Source organism: Neofelis nebulosa, chromosome 4 (assembly GCF_028018385.1).
Source record: "Neofelis nebulosa isolate mNeoNeb1 chromosome 4, mNeoNeb1.pri, whole genome shotgun sequence".
Classification (NCBI taxonomy): domain Eukaryota; kingdom Metazoa; phylum Chordata; class Mammalia; order Carnivora; family Felidae; genus Neofelis; species Neofelis nebulosa.
In genome coordinates, this window is record NC_080785.1 from 22481860 (window position 1) to 22488985 (window position 7126).

Genomic DNA, 7126 nt, shown 5'->3' on the forward strand with positions numbered 1-7126 from the left:
GTCAGGCTCTGTACTGACAGCTTGGAGCCTGTAGCCTGCTTCAGATTCTGTATCTCCCTCTCACTCTGCTCCTCCCCCACTCGTGCTCTGTCTCTCAAAAAATAAATAGACGTTAAAAAGAATTTTTTTTTAAAATTGCTTAAGCTGTAACAAAGTTTGGTGAAAAAATGTGACAGTCGAATGGGTTGTAAATACGTGATGATTACTTATGCCATTCTCAAGGGATCAGAGTATATTCTAGTTCCAGTGGCTTCACAGCTGATTGAATGCCTCTTCTTATTTTATAAATAAGGCAGCTTACTTAATTTTACACGGCTGGTTAGTGGCATAGATGACCACAGTTAGGTTTTCCACTTCACTATCCACCCTGCTTTTTTGGACAGAAAGTTTAATTTATGAAATTTCGAGGTAAAATGCGCAGAGAAGCCTGAGAAGAATGTGCACATTCTAAACCTAGCTTGGCTTGAATTTATTAGTTATGAGGTGTTGGATGAGGTGATGAACTTCTCTGGATGCCAGGTTTTGGACGGATGTACTTGAAGCTCCCCTCCAGGACGGTGACTTGTACTCAGGTGAGAAAAATGAAAGAGACACAGGTTTTCTTGTGCATTTCCGCGATTTCCGTGTGTGTCTTATTTCAAGTAGATGCTGTCCCCCCCCCCCCGCCGCCCTGCTTTTTTTGGTAGGTATCACTGGTGTATTTTCTTGTCAGTGAATCAGCTTTTCCAAGGATATTGTGGTTGCCTCTGTATTCGGGTGTCTCCAGCTTCATCTTGGTTAACTGAAGTAAAAACATTTAGAGGCAGGTCTCTCCTAGTTTCAGACTGGTGGAAGGGTACCATATGGGATATCCCATAGGTGGATACCTAAGAGGTGCTTTATTCAAATTGTTTGTAGTTTCTTTTTTTTTTTTTTTTTTTTAATTTTTTTTTTTCAACGTTTATTTATTTTATTTTTGGGACAGAGAGAGACAGAGCATGAACGGGGGAGGGACAGAGAGAGAGGGAGACACAGAATCGGAAACAGGCTCCAGGCTCCGAGCCATCAGCCCAGAGCCCGACGCGGGGATCGAACTCACGGACCGCGAGATCGTGACCTGGCTGAAGTCGGACGCTTAACCGACTGCGCCACCCAGGCGCCCCTTGTTTGTAGTTTCTTACGGTGTTAGAAAGTAATGTCATGTAAATAAGATATAAGAGAATTTGGCTCTTCTGGTTTCTAGAGTTGCTTTACTTGGGATTGTGGAACAGGTTTTTCCATTCTCAGTAGGATAACCTGGCATTGTTTGTGTCAGAGAGAAGACAGTTGTGACAATCTGGAAGGACAGGAAAGATGAGAGGAGTTGAAAGCCTTGGAGAGAAAGATGAGGAGGCTGGAGTGTGACAGTGAACTCTGATCCCCTTCCCTCATTGCTTAGAAGCACTTACCATGCTCTGCTTTGCCTAAAGAAACCCCTTGTTTCAGTTAAACACTTTGGAACGCCTCTCCTGTGCATCGCATCGAGCTGGGTGCGAGGGGAATTACAAAAGAATTATCCATGAAGGCTTCTTCCTCTAGATGTTTACCCTCCAGCTGGGTCTCTGATGCATAGGCCGTGAAAGGAGTGGGTGGACGTCTAAGTGCCCCAAGAGTGGTGGAGGCAGGAGAGAGAAAAGAGTGCAGAAGTAGGGAGAGACCCTGGGGAGCCATGCAGTTGCTGCAGCCTGAAGCCCTGGTAGTTAAGGACCCCTAGAGAACTCGTTTGCATATTCTTTTGCCAGAGAGTGCAGGGATGCTGTCGGGCTAGGTTAGGACCCAGGGTTGGGTGCCGGGAAATGACCCTGGCGTGTTTTCAAGTGGCAAACGAGGAGACCCTGTGAAAGTACCAGAGCCTTTTTACCCCATCTTTTTATTTTGAAAGCTTGAAACCTTTAGCAAAACAGTCCCGTAAGCACACATATATCCTTGTAGATGAAACAGTCGTTAACATTTTGCCGTGCTTTCCCTCATGCTCACTGTATGTGTGTGTTTTGAATCAAATGTGGTAAGCAAATTTATAATGTTTTGCCTCACCACTTGAATATAAGTTTCAGATACCGTGACATTTCACGTCTAAATACCTGCTAAAGGGGACCTTCTTCTAATTAAAGCTAATAACCGCACTACAATGATCACACCTAAGAAGTTTAGCATTGATATAATAACATGGTCAAATATATACAAAATATTTTAATTTGGGAGTGGAATGTGTATTTATTTTTGTTTTTAAAATCAGGAAGACTTATCTGGCACAGTGTGTGTTGAATGAACTGGTGGGACAAGACACAAACTGGTTTGTATATATTTAAAAAGTCACGTATAGTCATAAAAATAGAAAGAGGTTCACTATTTTCTTGAACATATTCATGATCTCTTCATGATACAATCTTAAGTAAGAACAAGACATGGGAGAGTGTCAAAAAGAGAATTTATAGGGGCTCCCGAGTGGCTCAGTCGGTTAAGTGTCTGACTCTTGATTTTAGGTCAATATATGTAATTTACATTGCATATATATATATGCTGCCTTTGATGATAAAAGAGAAGTGTGTTTAAAAAGCTGCTAAGAGAAAATGAGTGTTTAGGACTAATGTCTTTTTTCTTTAAAGGCAGATTCTTGGGTTTTATTGCTGATTGTATGAAGGTTAACAACCTTTTTGAGAATATACCAGAAATCTGTTTTATTGGTAAATTTTTTCCATTTGATAGCAATTTGATTATTTCATGTGATGATTTTTATAGAATCGTATAGTGAATTTGTGTGATACTTATCTTTAAAAAATAACTTTTTTGCAGTGTTTTGAAATACATTGCATGAAAGGTTAAAATTAATTTTGGAGTTAACTCAGCCACAGTTTATTTTCTGTTGTTGTATGATTAACAAAGTTATTGATTGGTACTTAGTGCCTTTTTCTTTTGAAGGCCAGTGTTTATTAATTAGTGAGTGTTGAATTGCTCCCAGTGTCCATTAGGCATCCTGTGGTTAATAAAGACAGATAGCCTGCTCTTGATAGATGCTTCTGGAAAGTTAACTTGTCAACAGTGGTAGTTAAATTCCTGTCAGGGAGGGAAGCCCCTGATTGCTGGGACAAGCCTTCAAGAGGAAAGGAACTCCAGGCTGCTTAATCAGGCACCTAGGGTGTGACTTTGCAGATGAAGAAATCTGATTTTGCTAGTTCATTCAGAGTTGATGGGGAATGTGAGACTGAATGAAGCCTGCCAAACAAGCTTACAGGAGACTGAACTTCCATGTGTTAATTTGCAGTGGGAGATGTACTATGGCCAGCTGTAAATTTGTTGAAAGGATGACATTTGGATCATAACTTTACTTGGTGAACATAGAAATAAGATGGGGGGGGCAAATTAGATATTTTCAATTGCTATTTCCATCAAGTCATTAGAATTTGATAGAGGACTTTTCATTTATTTGTTACCCCAGGGGCTATTCTTTTTAGAAACTGGGGACTGGGGTACCTGGGTGGCTCAGTTGGTTCAGTGTCTGACTTTTGATTTTGGCTCAGATCATGATCCCAGGGTTGTGGGATCGAGCCCTGTGTTGGGCTCCATACTTGCTTAAGATATGCGCCGCACCCCCCCCCCCCCCCCCCCCCCCAAGCTTCAGAGTCTGGGTGGCTCCGACTCTGGATATTGGCTCACAGTCTTTCAGTCCTGGGATGGAGCTCTGCTGTTGCTTGGGATTCTCTCTCCCTCTCTCTTCCTCTCCCCCGGCTTGGGTGCACACTTGTGCACTCTTGTTCTCTCTCTCTCTCTCTCTCAAAAATAAATAACCTTTAAAAAAAAAAAGATTCTCTCTCTCTCTCCCTCTGCCAATCGCACGTGCGCGTGTGCACGCGCTTGCTTGCTCTCTGTCTCTAAAATCAACAACAACAACAACAAACCCAAAACAAAACTGGGGCCTAAAATTAGAGCCTCTTTAGTATAGTGTGGTGCTAGATAAGAACAGGATGAATTCTTTTCCAGTTCCCTTTGTAATCAGTTACCAAAGGCCCCATAGCCTTATTTATGCCGGGTACATTATAATACAGTAGGGAGACATAATAATAATAGTGAGTGCTTAGCACGTGTTGGGCATTTTACTAAAATATTTTTCTTCTGTAATTCCATTAATCCCGTAATAGCCCTAGGAAATAGGCACTATTATCATTCCCACTTCATAGACGAGAAAATCGAAGTTTAGGAAAGCTTGGGGCTTAGAGCCCAAGTTCCAAGCCAGGTGGCCTGACTCTGGAGACGCTTACGATCTTAGCTTACGATAGAATTTCTTTTGCACATTGCAACTTCTTTCCAGTTGTGTTTTCCTTAGGCTATAGCGTGGTCATTTTGAGACCCCTTATCTCCCAAGTGAACACGTAGGAAATGTAGTTAATGTTAAAATATTTAAGCACTAACTCTTAGGGTAGTTTTTTGTTTTGTTTTGTTTTGTTTTTTTAAGATGCTGATTTTAATCTATGATAATTCTGAATAGTTTCATTTGGAGGATGGACCATTAAAAATTTAAAAGGTTGCAAAAACCCCCAAACATAATGCAAAGAAAAGCTATTTTTAGTTCACCTGTTAACATTTGGTGCCTATTTTCTTGCTCTCTGTATTTATGTATATATGTGTGTGTTACGTGTATATTTTTTTTTCTGAGTCATTTGGGATGTTACATATTGCATGACCCTTTATCTCTATTTCAGTGGGCATTTCCTAAGAACAGAGATTTTTGGTTATATACAGTTACTACCTCATAAATTTATGTTGTTAAATTAGTTTCATCTAATCTGCTATACATATTGTGATTTTATCAGTTCTCCTAATGAGGTCCTTTTTAAAATATATTTTCTTAAAGTTTATTTATTTTGAGAGAGAGAAAATGGAGGAGGGGCAGAGAGAGAGGCAGAGAGAGATAATCCCAAACAGGCTTCACGCTGACAGCTCCAGGCATTAACTCATGAATTGTGAGATCATGACCTGAGCCCAAGTCGGACGTGCAACCGACTGAGCCACCCACGTGCCCCCTAGTAAGGTCCTTTGTAATATTTTTTCCCCCTGTGGTAGGAGATCCTGTCTAGGGTTATATGTCGTATTTAGTTGTCGTATCTGTTTATATCCTTTAATTTGGAATATTTCTACAATTTCTTTTTTTTTTTTAGATTGACATTTTTGAAGAAGATAATCATGCCTGTCCTTTTTTTTTTTTTTAATAATAGAAATTTTTTCATTGTGTGTTTGTGTGATGTTTCCTCATCTTTAGAATCAGGTTATGGGCCAGAACTTACCTTTTCCCCTTCTTAATAAGTTTATTGTTTTTAAAAATCAGGAAATTAACACTCATGTAATAATATTATCTAAGTACAGACCTTACCAGATCATACGTTACATCTAGTCTTATTTTATCTGGAACGGTTTCCCTGTCTGACTTTCATGGCATTGACATTTTTGGAGAGTATTAGCCAATTATTTCTAGAATGTTCTTCAATTTTGGTTTGTTTGAAGTTTCCTCTTGGTTAGAGTCAGGTTTTGCACTTTTGGCAGAAATGCTGCACAAGGGACATTGTGTTTTCCTCAGTGCGTCATACTTGGAGTCACATGATGTCTGTCCCACTGCTGGTGATACTCATTTTGCTTATTTGGTTAAGGTTCTGTCTGTCAGGTTTGCCCTCATTTTGCTTATTTGGTTAAGGTTCTGTATGTCAGGTTTGCCCTCATTTTGCTTATTTGGTTAAGGTTCTGTCTGTTAGGTTTGCCCAGCGTAAAGCTACTCTTTCCCTCTTTACAGACAATAACTATCTTGTGGAGTGATGTTTTTAGTTAATGTCCTAATTACTCCTCAAACTTTTACTCATAGGCTTTAGAATCCTTGGGTGACTCTTGCCTGAACTGGTTATTCTTATGATGCCCACTGGTGATTTAACATGCCATCATTCCCGGGGCGCCTGGGTGGCTCAGTCAGTTGAGCGTCTGACTTCAGCTCAGGTCATGATCCTCACGGTTCGTGAGTTCGAGCCCCGTGTCGGGCTCTGTGCTGATGGCTCAGAGCCTGGAGCCTGCTTCAGATTCTGCGTCTCCCCCTCTCTCTGCTCCTCCCCCGCTCGTGTTCTGTCTCTCTCTCTCCTTCAAAAATAAATAAAAACATTAAAAAAAAAATGCCATCATTCCCTCTTCATTTATTTTTTTCTTCCACAAAGAAGAGTGTTCCCTTAACTCTTGTTTATTTATATTGGTGTTGACTCATGGATTTTTACTGTATTCTTATTTTATATTATCCTTACTTATTGCGTTGCTGAAATTGTTCTGGATTTGGCCAGTGGGAGCTCCTTCACGCAGGCTCCTAGGCCCTTTTGACACTGTCATTTTTGGGCACATCCTTCCTTTCTGGCACAGAACAGTCCTTGTGTACTTTCTCCGTGTCAGCCCTGGAAGTGGCCACTTCTCCATTCTTCCTGTATGAGAATCCCTGTTTCTCCAAAGCATAACTGTTTGCTTTTTGCCAATGTGGTGGGTGAGCAATAGCAATTCAGTGTAGTTTTAACTTCTGTGTCTTTTACGAATTGAATTGGACGTCTTTTCCTGTGTTTAAGGGATATGTATGTGTATGTATATGTGTGTATGTAATCATGTTTTTGGCCCATGTTTCTGCCAAGTTACTAGTATTTAATTCTTCAATTTCAAGAGTTCTTTATATATTATGATATTAGCCCTTTATCTCATTTTATTTATTGCCTTTGGTTAATGATGTTTTTTTCTTGTCATGCAGATTTTATTAAACATTTTGGTGTAAGCGTATTATCAGTCTTTTCTTGTAGTCTACCTGATTTTGAGTCATAGTTAACATTCTTTTCCTTAGATCATCGTTAGAGAAGATTCACCACTTTTTCCCCTGTAGTACTTGGATAGCTTCATTGTTTTACATTTAGATCCCTGATTCATTCGGAGTCTGTTCTTGTGCGTGGTATGAAGTATGGGTCTAATTTTATCTTTTTCCAGATGGCTAACCAATTGTTTTAACCATTTATTAAAAAGTTAGTTTTTGCCCCAGTGATTTTTAGATGGTCCCTTTATCACACACAGTATTAAAGTTCCATCTGAACTTGGGTCTGTTTTTGAC

General features: G+C 39.9%; 1 long non-coding RNA gene across 1 annotated transcript; it reads left to right on the top strand.

The window, feature by feature from the left end:
- Positions 1-1148: 1148 nt before the first annotated feature.
- LOC131510961 (uncharacterized) lies at positions 1149-6804 on the top strand. Its single transcript, XR_009261270.1, has 2 exons — positions 1149-5657; positions 5746-6804. It is a non-coding gene; the product is annotated as an uncharacterized LOC131510961 (long non-coding RNA).
- Positions 6805-7126: the final 322 nt, after the last annotated feature.